This window comes from Neomonachus schauinslandi, chromosome X, assembly GCF_002201575.2.
Source record: "Neomonachus schauinslandi chromosome X, ASM220157v2, whole genome shotgun sequence".
Taxonomy (NCBI): Eukaryota; Metazoa; Chordata; class Mammalia; order Carnivora; family Phocidae; genus Neomonachus; species Neomonachus schauinslandi.
In genome coordinates, this window is record NC_058419.1 from 30,404,032 (window position 1) to 30,418,137 (window position 14,106).

The following is a 14,106-nucleotide window of genomic DNA, read 5'->3' on the forward strand; positions in this document are numbered from 1 at the left end:
CAGCACTCTTGAAGGGAGCATATTCCAGAAGCCCAGAAGCATATTCCCAGGGCCTCTCACACTCATTCCATGTGAAAGGGTGTTCAGACCCTTTTCACTTACCTGTGGCCCAGAAGTATCCTCTGCTTCTTGTGGCACTTGCCATTTGATTTCTCACATTCCAGTTTGCCTTCGTTTCTTTTTCTCTCAGACTCAGTTCTTTGAGGGTGACCCCTCACTGTAGCCCCCAAAGTATCACAAACAGTGTAGTTGCTTGGTAGGTACACCTGATGGATCTTGATGACATTCATTCCCTGAATAACATTAATAGCTCTAGAAGCCCAAAGGAGCATTTCGCTGTTCAGCTCTAGGCGCTATTATTAGTATTTTCAATATGGAAGTAACACCATTTAAATGTAGCTGATGTGCATCATCTCTGAGGTAAAGTTTAGCATTATGAATGCTAAATGCCCTGGATGTGCCAGACACCATTCTAGGCTCTGAAGATAAACTGGTGACCCAGACAGATGCCATCCCTGCCCTCAGGGAAATTCCAGACTGGGGGTGGGGGCAGGGCAGATAAAAGCCACGTTAACAAATGCACCAGACGCTTGAGCCTGTCAGTGTGACAGTGGAAATAAGATGGGCGTTATGCCTCAACACTACGGGCTGGGGGGTGGGGGAGCTGTCTATTTAAGATAGTGTTCTGGGAAGGCTTCTCTGAAGAGGTGACATTTAAGCCAAATCTGAGAAATGAGAAGGAGCCAGCCATGAGAAAATCTTAGGGGAGAGAGCACTTGAGCCAGAGGGAACCGCAAGTGCAAAGGCCCTGTGGTGCATTGGAGGACCAGCAAACAGGTGGAGATGGAGAGAGAACAAGAGCAGTAGGGGAGAAGGGTACAAAATGAGTTGAACCAGGTGAGCAGGGGCTGGATTTGAGGGTAAGTAGTTTGAATTTTGTTCAGAGCATGATGAGAAGCCCCTGGAGGGTTTTGAACAGAGTGACACGATCTGATTTAGGGTTAAAAAAAAAAAATCATTTTGCCTGTCACTTAGCACAGACTCTATGGGAGCAAGGACAGCAGGAGAGACTAGTTGGGAGGCTGTGGCAGTAATCCAGGTTCCAGATGGCTCTGGCTTGGACCCGGCGGCAATGGTGGACCTAGCCTTGGAATGTGGTAAAGGTGGGGTCAGGAAGACTTGGCTCAAGGGTCGAATGTGAGGGCAAGGGAGGGCCAGCTCCTGACTTCGAGCCTGAGCACCTGGGAGGAGGGTGGCTCTGGTTAGGGAGATGGGAATCACTGGGTGGGTGGGGGGCAAGTGGAGGCGGAGAGCAGGTTGTGGGGCGGGGCATGGAACTTAAGAGTTCTGTTGCACTTGTTAGCTTGGGATGCGAACAGGACCTTCAGGTTGGAGACCTCGAACAGGCTGTGGATTATCAGTGTGGGCTGGAGCCAACCTTTAATTTTTATTTAATTTCATAAAAAGCGAAATGCAAACTCAAGTCACTTCAGGTGGGCCCTTTAATACTACTGATGTCATGATAAATTGTCATCATCTTTCACAAGAGCAGTTTGCCAATATGTCATGAGCTATATAAGCCCATTCCTGCCCTCCGACATGGTAACATGTTTTGAGGAAATGATGTGTTAAGAGACGTGTACAAAGATGTTCATAGTGGTTCTCTTTCCCGTACTAGTAGTATAGAGTAGCAGTGGTACCCCTTTGGAAAGAGTGCTCTTTCAGTCAAAAAGACTAATTGGAAAATGCAAATCCCTGGAGACGGGGGAATAGCCAACCAAATACAAAGTAAGTCTCTCCAGCACTTCTCTATAGAGTTTCTTTCTGTATAGAATTTCTGCAGAAATTTGCGGTGGCCACGAAAAATGAGAAGTGTGTTGACCACGTCGATATCTGGAATTGCTATTAAACAGGTACAAAAACAAAACAAAACAAAAAAACGGGTACAAAAACCAGATCGTGATGGTCTGTAAGCACAACTATGTAAATCTCAGCGCTGTCTGTGCCCAAAGTCGTAAATATACAGGTGCCTTATTTTTTCAAACCATTTCATCTGCTTTTGACTTTGTCCGCCTTTCTCTCTTACAGCGTTCGGTGGTCCAGATGCTACAACGTAGCAGGCTACCGTGACGAGCTCATGTGAACTGTGGCTTCTCCAGTCGTTCCTTCCTTGATCATATTTTCGCCATAAGGTATTGGGGAATATCCTCTTCTGTAGGACTTGTATTCAAATAAGTTCACCTCGGGATTATTGAAAGGTGGGGAAATAACTGCTTAGTTGTACAAAGCCCAGTCCCATGTAAGGCTTGCTTTTCCCCTGTAGATGGCGACTGGCAGGCAGGGATTTTGACGGTCCTTTTCAGATGGGAAGGTAACCCTGAGAAGGAAAACATTGGTTATGCCATGAGATGCACTTCCCACAAATCATGCCCTGACTGTTCAGTGAGTGAGGCAAAAAGATTCCCAGCCACGTTGCTTTAAATCCCTGGTAGCTCTTATTTTGTAACGTGAAGGAGAGAAAGCAACAAGTCTGCCTCAGTAGCGTTATAGTATATTAATCCAAGATATGAAGTGGTGCTCCTGGCTGGAAAGGGTTGTTTTACAACAAGAATGTTTCTGGTGCTGAAGAAGGGGCCAAAGACCACAGGATCAGTCAGCTGGGTCTGCTCACTGTCCTGTGCATATTTAAAAAAAATAGCGCCCCGCCTCCAAATTAAAAAAGAAATAAAAAAACAGCTTCCTCCCATGCTCCTGTCCTCACCAATATATAGCATTATGTAAATGCATTTGCATGGAAAGGCCTAACACAAATCTTTCCTTAGGTTAATTTATTTTTATTGGTTTTATTTATTTATGTATTTATTTAAGATAGAGCATGTGCACACAAGTGGGGGAGGGGCAGAGGCAGAGGGAGAGAGAGAATCTCAGTGCGGGGCTCGATCTCATGACCCTGAGATCATGACCCGAGCCAAAATCAAGAGTCAAATGCTTAACCGACTGAGCCACCCAGGCACCCTGATTAATTTTTATCAGTTTTAGAAACTCTTTGCTTTTACAAACATTATCACACCAAGGAACCATTAGTATGAGCTTTCAAAATAAGGAAACGAAAACAGGAAATTAAGTTGCCCAAAGAGCTGAATTAACAGGAATCCAGGTTTCTTCAGTTCAGGGTCAGAATTTCCTGTACTATTAGGGAAATGCAAATCAAAACCACCATGAGCTATCTATCACCTCACACCTTACCTGTCAGAATGGCTAGTGTAAAAGACAAGAAATCACAAGTGTTGGCCAGGATGTGGAGAAAAGGGAGCCCTTGTGCACTGTCGGTGGGAATGTAAGTTGGTGCAGCCACCATGGAAAACAGTGTGGAGATTTCCTCAAAAAAATTAAGACTAGAACTACCATATGACCCAGCCAGTCCATTACTGGATATTTACCTGAATATGAAAACACTAATTTAAAAAGATATATGCACCCCTATATTTATCGCAGCATCATTTATAGTAGCCGAGATAGGGAAACAACCTAAATGTCCGTTGAGGGATGAATAGATAAAGAAGATATGGAAGATACGTACACACACACACACACACACACACACACACACACACAGGAATACTACTCAGCTGTAAAAAAGAATGAGATCTTGCCATTTGTAACAACGTGGATGGACCTAGAAGATATTATGCTAAGTGAGATAAGTCAGAAGGAGAAAGACAAATACTCTATGATATCACTCATACGTAGAATCTAAAAACCAAGCCACACGAAGACAAACAAAACAAAGCAAAAACAAATTCATAGATACAGAGAACAGATCAGTGGTTACCAGAGGGAAAGGGGGATGGAGGATGAGCAAAAGGGGTACAGGGGGGTCAAGCGTAGGGTGATGGATGGTAATTAGACTTTTGGGAGTGATCACTTTGTAGTGCAAACAGATGTCAAATTACAGTGTTATACACCTGAAACTTAATAATAAAGAAAAATGGTCGAACTAAACTCTACCTTAGAGCAGATTTTCTTTGAGTGCTGGTAGAAGAGATTCTCCCTCAGCAGGACTCCGGAATTCAGTGGTCACTAATTTATCATTGCTGCGTGGCTGTGGGTCCCCAGAAGTCCCTTTCTCTCTGTCCCCAAAGCCCCCAGTGCCCCAATAAACCCTCTGGGATCATCTTGATTTGTAGTCATTTGACGGGTCCCGTATTGACTCTGTTACTGCAATACTGAGTGCCATTCATTTTAATGATGTGATTTTTAATTTTGTCAAGATCAGAGCATATGGTCAGCCTCAGTTTGAAAATTGCTGTTTGGGTTAATGGTGTGTCAAAACACGTGAATGTTTATCTAGGACCTCTCAACTGGAGAGCCAGGGAATATTTCTCTTTGGTCAAGAGTCCCTGGGTTCTGTACTAGCCAGGAAACTGGAAACTGGCTAGGTGGCTTTGACCCGAATACATTTGGCTGCCCCACTGACTATAAATATGTTGGTAGAACCTTATCCGTCTTAAATGCGTTCAAAATGACCAACTTTAAAGGTTCAAAGGCCTGGAAGGAAACAGAAAGGCAGCAAAGAACTACTTTGAAAGACGATATGCAGTTGTGCAGATGGTCCCATTTTTTTTCCACTGTTTTTAAAAAAACCTGCCTCGTTGACATGGCCTTCGCTAGCACTCTGATAGCAAATATTTATGAGTGTGAGGAAAAGCGAGAGAGGAGGAATAGCGCATACTTTGCTTATGATTGAAATGCTTTTAAAGTTGTAAAGTTATACTTCTGATCTAAAAGCCCCGTGACATGGGGGCGCCTGGGTGGCTCAGTCGTTAAGCGTCTGCCTTCGGCTCAGGTCATGGTCCCAGGGTCGTGGGATCGAGCCCCGCATTGGGCTCCCTGCTCAGCGGGGAGCCTGCTTCTCCCTCACCCACTCCCCCTGCTTGTGTTCCCTCTCTCCCTGTCTCTCTTTCTGTCAAATAAAATGAATAAAAATCTTTAAAAAAAAGTAAAAGCCCCAAGACATAGCAGAGGACTCTTTCTGAAAGAAGGTGTTGGAGTGGCTTTGGATGCAGACCCAGCAGAATTTCTGGAATTTTCATTGCTGGTCAAAAGAACCATTTTAAGCTTGTGAGAACATCTCAAGACCGGTTTCTTTTCTCTGTTCTCTTATCCTGCTGCTGTTTGGTCAGCTTCGCCACCAGGTATAGAGACAAGAAAGGTGAGGTGAACAGATGACTAGAGAAAGCAGTTTTTTCTCTGCGAATCTGCTAGAAACGTTCTGGCACTGGGAGCGGGTTGAGTGAAATGCCTGTGTACACGAGATACTGCTGGAATGCATGCTGTGTAAACGTTATTGAATGACCATCATTTTTGAAGGCTGGAGGAGCTCTCGTTCACCTTTGCAAAGGTGTTAAAGAATAAGCTTTCTCAGAAGTGTTGCTTTTAATCACAAGGACTAGAAGAAAGGTGTGGGCATGTGGGAGGTGTGGGACTGGGGAGGTCATGGTGGAACATTAAGAGAATGTGAGAAGAGTTAAACTTTTTATTAAAATTCAGCTTTTTGTAATTTATGGAGGCATAATTATGGCATTCCTTGCCATCCGGGCTTGGTTGGTAACGAGGCTCTCAAACCTTCGTCGAATAAAGTGATCTGTGCCGCTGACAGTGATGGGTGAAAATGAAGGGAAAATTGTCAGTGAATTCTACCATCACTGTTAGTTGAAGCACAGATATATGAAAGGGGAATTTAAAGGGCCAATTAGGATGTGCTAGAGAATCAATGTTGTCATGGCCTAATAACTTGATCTCGGTGAGTCCATTTTTTTTAAGTAGATATAGGTTTATTCCTATGTATAAATATGCGTAAAGTATATAACTATCTACTAAATAATATATCTCATTTAGAACAGATTGTTTTTTGAATGTTTGTTTGGTTTAACCAGGGTTAAGAACAGGGATTGTATGGGGGACAGCATAAACCTTTGTAGATCTATTTTTCAAGAGCAAAGTAGGGCCCTATACAGCTTTTAAAAACATTTTAAAGTTTAAATTCAATTTAGCTAACATACAGTGTATTATTAGTTTCAGGGGTAGAATTTAGTGGTTCATCAGTTGCATATGACACCCAGGCTCATCCCAACAAGTTACCCCATCCCCCCACCCACGGGCCCTATGCACTTTAACTAGATTCAAGGACTGGCACAATTTAAACTTGGAGTTGAGAAACTATCGTGACAAAGAAGAAAGCACCTGTTAGTTGAGTACTAAGTGTAACTATGAGTATTTTCCAGTAACATCTGTGTGCTTTTGCTAGAAAATAAATATCAGTTGTGACTTAAACATTCTGCAGCCAGATCAGTGGTTGCTGGGGGCGGGGGAAGGATTATGAAGGGGCACGAGGAAACTTTCGGGGATGATGAGCATTTTCACTATCTTGATTGTAGTGATGGTTTCATAGGTTTGTGTACATAGGTCAAAACTCATCAAAATGTTTAGATACACGTGTAGTTTGTTATGTTATGAAACGTGGCCAAGTGCTTCCTCATTATCCAAAGTTCTAATCTCCCAGGCTTCGGTCATGACCCACACAGATTTTGGTTATGGGAGCAGATGCCTGTGGGCCCTTCCAGTGATGGCGGACTGAGGGGTGTCTCCGACTGGGGAAGGGAGGTGCTGTTCTATGACTGTTTTGATCCTTTCTGGGCAAGTTTAGATCAGCAGTTGTGAACTGCCTCCTTTTAATCGTTTATCACCATGTGACTTTCCTCTTTTTCATAAACAATTTTAATATAGGGGCGCCTGGCTGGCTCAGTTGGTAGAGCGTGTGACTCTTAATCTCAGGGTCATGAGTTCAAGCCCCACGTGGGGTGTGGAGCGTACTTAAAAAATTAAAAAAAAAAAACCAAAACACAAAACAGTTTTAATACAAAATTAACACATGCTTATTGTAAATATTAAAAATCAAAGGAATAAGTGTACAAAGTAAAAAGGGCAAGCCCATTCCTCTCCTATACTTTCAGTCCATTTACCAGTGGAGATAGTGTTCACAATTTGATGTCCATCTTTGCAGACTTTATATGTAGAGGGGCATGTGTGTGCCTGTGCATACCCATGCATGCGTACTTATATTACTTTTATTACTTTATTATGTTACTTGTACAAAAACAAGATCATATTGCACATTATTATCCTGCAACTTACTTTGTTTAAAAAAGATTTTATTTATTTATTTGAGAAAAAGAGCACAAGCAGGGGGAGTGGGAGAGGGAGAAGCAGGCCCCCATGGAGCACGGAGCCCGATGTGGGGCTCGATCCCAGGACCCCGGGATCATGACCTGAGCCGAAGGCAGACGCTTAACCGACTGAGCCACCCAGGCGTCCCGTCTTGTAACTTGCTTTTAATTTTTCCCTGTAATAAGTATCACTGGCATCCTTCCATGTTAGGAAGTATGGAACTAGCCCTCCCTTTCTTCTTTCTTCCTTCTTCCTCTCCCTTCTTCTGCCTCCTCCCTCTGTCCCTCCTTCCTGTCTTCATGGTAGTAATCCTCCTCTTCTCCCTTTGTTTTTTGTTAGTTTTTGGCTGAGTTCTCCTTAAGGAAAAAGCATCACAACAGGAATTATTGTGCACCTATAAGCCAGGCACTGTCTCGTTAATTTTTAGTGATCTGGCAGAAGTTGCCAGTGACATTGTGGTAACACTGAAGCCATGACATACATAAAAAGCCTACTTCTTGGTACAGACTTGGTCCTATATATATATATATATATATATATATATATATATATATATGTATATATATGTATGAGAGGGGGCATGAGGGAGAGGGAGATATTTATATATAATATATAATATATATTTATATTATATATACTTTTATATTATACATATATAATCTATCTATATATATATATTAGAGAGGGGGTGCAGAGAGAGAGAGAATCTCAAGCAGACTCCACACCCAGCGTGGAGCCCGATACAGGGCTTGATAAGGGGCTTGATCTCATGACCCTGAAATCATGACCTGAGCACTGAAATCAAGAGTCAGACACTTAACCGACTGCACCACCTGGACGCACCCCCCCATATATATTACAAGTTGTTAATTGAAGTATAATTAACATACAGTGCTATATTAGCTTCAGGTATACAACATATTGATTCACCAATTCTCTACGTTACTCAGTGCTCACCACAATAAGTATTGTCACCATCTGTCACCAAAGAACGCTATTACCATCTTATTGACCATATTCTCTATGCTTCAGTATTTTTATCTTATTATTTTTTACACTTCTTTTATGGAAGCATAATTAACATACAGCGTTACATTCATTTCAGGTGTACAATATAATGATTCAACAATTCTATACATGACTCAGTGCTCATCACCATAAGGACACTCTCAATCCCCTTCATTTATTTCACCCACTGCCCGCCTTCTCTGGCAACGAGCAATTTGTTCTCTGAATTTAAGAGTCTGTTTTTTTCTGTTTGTCTCCTTTTTCCGTTGTTTGCTTTGTTTCTTAAATTCCACATATGCAGTAATCCCATCCTGACATTTTATCCTAGGGCAATAGTTCAACAGAAGTTTGACTCTAGATTCACAAAGATACATATTAATAATAATAATGCCCATATTTATTAAGTGCTTATCATGTGCCAGGCACCGTTTTAAGCACGTTACAATTATTTACTCATTTAGTCCCTGCATCAGTTAAATTACATGCTGTGATTGTGATGATACTTATACTAAAATGAACAAACCAAAGTATAGAGGACTTACACAGTTTGCCCAAAATTACAGAGCTAGTAAATGATAAGAGTTGGGATTTAAACCCAGGCAGTGTGGTTCCGGAACCCACAATCTTATCCCTATGGTGTATTCTGCCTCTGCTCTAAAGGCAATGTCTACAAGAGAAACAAAGTGAAAATAACCCAGACCCTCCATGAGAGGAATGGTTCTATAAATTATGGTAAGATCCTTCATAAACAAGACATTTCTAAAACAATACAGCATGAGTTTAAGATTATTCAAATTCTTAACATCATCCCCCGAAATTCTGATTCAGGAGGCCTGAGGTGAGAGCCGGGAATATTTATTTAAGACAAGCCTGTCTGGATGCAGGTGATTCACACGACTATATTTTGTGAAACACAGCAACAGACCATGAAGTGCTTGAGGTCAGGGAATCCAGACATTCCTTCTTAAAACCCCAGCACTGAAGGACAGCACATAGAGCAGAAGAAGTACTCCTCTGTTTCTTGAGCTGAACACCTCTCAGAGTCTCTTCTTCCTCCACTCTCTAAATGAGGGTGTTCCCCAGGGTTGCGTCCTTAGCCATCTTCTTTCTGGATTTCTCTTTACACGTATGTAGCAAGTTACAGTTTCCAAATCACTTTCTCATACATTATATCCCTCGATCCTTAAAGCCTCAACTGACCATATAACATGCTCCCAATATTGCCCTTTCTTTCTTTCTTTTTTTTCTTTCCTTTCTTTTCTTTCTTTCTCTCTCTTTCTTTCTTTTCTTCTTCCTTCCTTCCTTCCTTTTCTTTCTTTCTTTCTTTGAGCTCTATGCCCAATGTGGGGCTCAAACTCACAGTCATGCTCTACTGACTGAGCCAGCCAGGAGCCCCTGCTCCATTTCTTAAAATCATAATCCACACACTATCTCTGCTTCTCTACTTCTTTTTAACCCTTCAACTTACTATAATTTGGGTTTTGCCCTCAACAGCCTCTATGCTGCAAAATTCTGTGGACACTTCTTGGGGTGCCTGGCTCAGTTGGTAGAGCATGTGGCTCTTGATCTCAGGGTTGTGAGTTCGAGTCCCATGTTGGGTGTAGGGATCACTTAAAAATAAAATCTTAAAAAAAGTTTAGTGGATGTTTCTCTGTTCTCATCTTACTTGACCTCTTAGGAATAGTTAATACTGCTGACTAACCCTCTTTCTTCACTCCTACATGTCTGGCTGCTCCTTCTGTCTTCTTGCTGAGCTCTCCTCCTCTCGGTGACTGCCAGATGTTGACTTTCCATGGGGATTGGTTCCTTGTTTTCTCATCCCAAGAAGAGCTCATCTACACCTGTCATTTTAAACATGATTTATTTGCTGAAGACATATTACATATAGAAAAAAAACCCCAAAGGCACAACCAAAGTTAAGGGGAAACCAAAGGCAAAAACCAAGGCACAACAAATAGTTGAGGGAAAGGTAGATGAACAGGGACCCACAAAGAAGACGAAGAGGACCAACTAGGAAAGTGAGAGGAAAGCCAGAAGAGTGTGGTGGCCTGGAAGCCAAAGGGAAAGCAAGCTTCAAAAAGGCACAAGTGTCAACTCCCATCTGTATTCACGGATGCACAGAAGGAAGACTGTAAAGAGCCACTGAAATTTTATTTTTTTTTATTTTATTTTTTTTAAAGATTTTATTTATTTATTTGAGAGAGAGAGAATGAGAGACAGAGAGCATGAGAGGGAGGAGGGTCAGAGGGAGAAGCAGACTCCCTGCTGAGCTGGGAGCCTGATGCGGAACTCGATCCCGGGACTCCAGGATCATGACCTGAGCCGAAGGCAGTCGCTTAACCAACTGAGCCACCCAGGCGCCCCGAGCCACTGAAATTTTATAAAGAAGGAAGTCATTGGTTAGTTAAAGAGATATGCAGTAGAATGGAACAATAACACAAAGAGAAACAGATGAGAAATCATATGGTCCCTGAGACAGATGAAAAAGTAGCAGCTTCAGTCCCTTAGCAGCTTCAAGAAGAAAAGTGAACTTGGCAACAGTCCAAAAAAAAAAAAAAAGCTAGTGCCTTGGTGGACCATAAGTTCATTATGAACTGACATGTGCCTCAATATTTTTAAAAAATAAGATTGGAAAATTAGCTCCATATTCTGGAAGAGCATTTTAAAATATTCTTAAACATTTAATCTTAAAGCCTGTGAACAACAGGGGAAGAAATGAAAACAACTGTTTCATTTCTTATTGTTTTTGGGAAACAAGGATTTGCATTGGGGATTTTATTTTTTTAAGTTTGTTTGTTTGCTTGTTTCTTTCTTTCTTTTCTTTCTTTCTTTCTTTCTTTCCTTTCTTTCTTTCTTTCTTTTCTTTCTTTTCTTTCTTTCTTTCTTTCTTTTCTTTCTTTCTTTCTTTCTTTCTTCCTTTCTTCCTTTCTTCTCTTTCTTCCTTTCTTTCTTCCTTTCTTTCTTTTCTTTCTTTTCTTTCTTTTCTTTCTTTCTTTCTTTCATCTCTACACCCAACCTGGGGCTTGAACCTACCACTCCCAGATCAAGGGTTGCACGCTCCTCTGACTTGAGCCAGCCAGACTCCTGTGTTGGGGATTTTTAAAAAATATTTTATTTATTTATTTGGCAGACAGAGAGCACAAGCAGGCAGAGGGAGAGGGAGAAACAGACTCCCCGCTGAGCAAGGAGCCCGTTGTGGGGCTCGATCCCAGGACCCTGGTATCATGACCTGAGCTGAAGGCAGCTGCTTAACCAACTGAGCCACCCAGGCGCCCTGGGGATTTTTTTTTTTTTTTTTAGATTTTATTTATTTATTTGACAGAGAGCACAAGCAGGGAGAGTGGCAGAGGGAGAGGGAGAAGCAGGCTCTCTGCTGAGGAGGGGGAGCCTGATGTTGGGCTCAATCCCAGGACCCCAGGATCACAACCTGAGCCGAAGGCTGTCGCTTAACCAACTGAGCCACCCAGCCGCCCTGTGTTGGGGATTTTAACGGAGGCTGGGTTTTGATTTTTAAGAACAATCGGGTCCTCTTGGGCAAGTCCAAAAATAACTCAGATGCTTCCTAATCCAGGTGTAGAGTCCTATCCCTGGAGAAACAGCTGAGAAAAGATACTCTAGAGCAGAGAGCTCAAGGACTGGCAAGCCCGTGAGTCATGCAGATATGTTTATTTGCTAACCGGCAGTGCTTTTAAATTGTTTAAATTGATTGCCAACATCTGAAAATCAGATTTCACATAAGGACCTAGATTGCTGGTCTCTTTGGAATAATAGGAGTATCCGTCACTGTGGCTGGGGCTGAGGAGGAGTGGCTGCCCCTTGAGATCATCCCATTCCTCGGTCTCTGCTCAGTACCCTTTGCTCCCTGAGACCATCTTGCTGTTTGCTCTAGTTACCTGAGTTATATCCTTAGCTATAGAATTTACTGCTTATTTTGACTTCACTTGGAGATGGAGGTGATAGCCAGTTATTTGAAAACTGTCAAAAATTCAGTTCATCAAACACTGTAAAATAGTATTTGACTCATTTCTCTCCAAATTTGATAAAAGCCTTTTTGACACTTCAGAAAAATGGAAATCTGGCTAAAATATAGACACTTGTTTTATTCGGTAGAAATCGCCCTTGTGAGGGACATGAGGCATATGGCAAATCTCAAAAAGTTTATGATTTTTAGTAGTCTTTGTGAATTTAATTTTAAGTAGAAGAACTTTTTAAATAAGATCCATTTATAATTTGAAATGAGTGACTAAAAAATGCATCTATTGAAAGTTTGATTAAATAGAATGGTTTTGTTAAAACTACTTTACAAAAAGTCATAACTCAATTTCTGGACTTTATTCCCGTGCATACATGGTTAGGACAAATTCGTATCCAAATGACACTGTAATAAGCAGCTTTGAGAATTTTTTTTTTTTTTAAAGCAGTCTCTATGCCCAGCGGGGGTTTGAACTCACACCCCTGAGATTAAGAGTCACACGCTCTACCTACTAAGCCAGCCAGATGCCCCATGTTTTTTTATTTGCAGTTATTTCTCTAGGATAAGTTTCTAGAGCAGGTTACTTGATCAAAGGAAATGAGCCTTTTTTGTGGTTCTTGGTTTGTTTTGCTAAATTATTATAGAAAAAAATGATTTACATTATATCTAGCAAGATATGGATATGAAGGTACCTGTGTTTTTTCTTCCCAAAACCCTCCCAGAAATTGGTTTTTATGATTTTTACTCATTTGTGTAAAAACTATTAAGTGGAATTATGTATCTTGAAATTAATTAGGAGCTAGATGTTTGTATCAGTTAGCTATTGTGTAACAAACCATCCCCAAACTTAGTGGCTTAACAGCGATTTATTATTTCTCACAAGTCTATAGGTTGGCAGGACTGTTGTGCTTGCTCACAGGTCCGTGGTTAGTTGGTGGGTTGGGGACTGGCTGGTTTAGGATGGCTCATCTGCCACAAGGGGGCTCTTTTTCATGTGGCCCGGCATCCTCCAGCAGGCTAGCTCAGGTGTGTCCTCATGGCATGGCTGGGTTCCAGGAGAGTAAAGGCCACTTGAGACCTAGGCCTAGAACTGGCACTTTGTCACTTCTGCCACATTCTAGTGGCTGGGAAAAAAAAAAAAAAAGGCCAGCTCACATTCAAAAACTGGGGGAAAATAGACTCTGTCTCTCGATAGCGATAATTCAAAGTCACATTGCAGAGTATGGATATGGGGCTGGGTGGGAACCTAGGTTTGTTTTTGCAACTGTTATACCACGACATTCAAATGAATGTTGTCTTTCAGAGTTGTCATCTTTCAAAGCTCTAAACTCATTCCAACGATGTACGAACTAATTAAAAAAGAAAGAATTAGAGCCTTTATTGGAATCTCCTTTTAAGGGGGGGTGGTGGTGGTTATAAGCCAATTAAGAAAATCAGGTTTTTTTAAAGATTTTATTTATTTATTTGAGAGAGAAAGCACGAGAGGGGGAAGGTCAGAGGGAGAAGCAGACTCCCTGCTGAGCCGGGAGCCCGAGCCAGGTGTGGAACTTGATCCTGAGACTCCAGGATCATGACCTGAGCCGAAGGCAGACGCTTAACCCACTGAGCCACCCAGGCGCCCAGGAAAATCAGTTTGTTTTTTATAGTCACCCATTTTATGCAACATTCTTGATTCTGGGTAATTTTTGATAATTTCTAAATATCAAATCCGTGAGAAAAGAATTTCAAAATTGACCTCCATCAAGACTATTTAAAAGAATGTAACCCAGACTTTGAAATCAATCCAAAAGGAAGCATTCTAAAATGTTTAACACAAAGGCAGTATCACTGGATTAAGTGGGAAGAGCATGACAAACCTGATTACTTTGAAGTGATTAACTATGTGTGTATTTTTTTCT